This window comes from Apium graveolens, chromosome 4 (assembly GCF_009905375.1).
Source record: "Apium graveolens cultivar Ventura chromosome 4, ASM990537v1, whole genome shotgun sequence".
NCBI lineage: Eukaryota > Viridiplantae > Streptophyta > Magnoliopsida > Apiales > Apiaceae > Apium > Apium graveolens.
In genome coordinates, this window is record NC_133650.1 from 150,801,055 (window position 1) to 150,802,031 (window position 977).

At 42.1% G+C, this 977-nt stretch overlaps 1 non-coding gene across 1 annotated transcript; it reads left to right on the plus strand.

Annotated features, from left to right (window-relative positions):
- The first annotated feature begins 242 nt into the window (after positions 1-242).
- On the plus strand, positions 243-349 carry LOC141722928 (small nucleolar RNA R71). Its single transcript, XR_012575925.1, has one exon. It is a non-coding gene; the product is annotated as a small nucleolar RNA R71 (small nucleolar RNA).
- The last annotated feature ends 628 nt before the right edge of the window (positions 350-977 follow it).

Sequence of the window (977 nt, forward strand, 5' to 3'; positions counted from 1 at the left end):
TCAAAGCTTGAAGTGGAGCAGCTATAGTAGTAGCGGTATCCACTTCCAGAACTCCTGCTACCTTGACTTGCGACATTCTCTGTGTTGGATTCTGGTATTCATTGGCTTCCATTAGCTCAATCAACTCATAAGCTTCATTGTAGCTTTTGGCCCATAAGGCTCCACATGACGCTGCATCGAGCATAGGTCTAGACTGTGCGCCTAAACCATTGTAGAAACAATTTATGATCATCCAATCAGGCATGCCATGGTGTGGGCACTTTCTAAGCATCTCTTTGTAGAGATCCCATGCCTCACACAAAGATTCTCCAGATTGCTGCATAAACTGAGCAAAAGCATTCCTGATTGCAGCCGTCTTTGCTATAGGGAAGAATTTAATGAGAAACTTTTGAGCAAGTTCCTCCTATTTGGTGATAGAACCTGCTGGTAGAGAATGTAACCAGCACTTAGCCTTAGCCCTCGGAGAAAAGAGGAAAAGCTTCATCTTAATAGCATCTTCAGACACCCTATTGAACTTGAAAGTGTTGCAGATCTCGATGAAATCCTTGATGTGCATGTTGGGATATTCTCTAGGAAAACCCCCAAACTGAACTAAGTTCTGTATCATCTGAATCGTGCTCGACTTGATCTCAAAGGTGTTAGCCGAGATAGCTGGTCCGATAATGCTGGACTGAATATCATTGATCTTAGGATGAGAATAGTCCATTAGAGCCTTCGGATTTTCTGCTTGATCTCCTATCACAACTAGTGCTTCTTCCTCAACTTTCTCTACTTCCTCAAAAACTTCCTGAGCTACTACAACTTCTTCCTCGGCTTAATCAAGTGTTCTCTTACGAGACTGAGAACGCGTATGCATACACGCTCACTAGAGTACCTGAAACACAAAAAGGAAACAAATAAGTAACAATGTCCGAGTCAATAAACTTTAACGATCACTGATGATAAACACATAAACTAAAAATTAACACCGAGTCCCC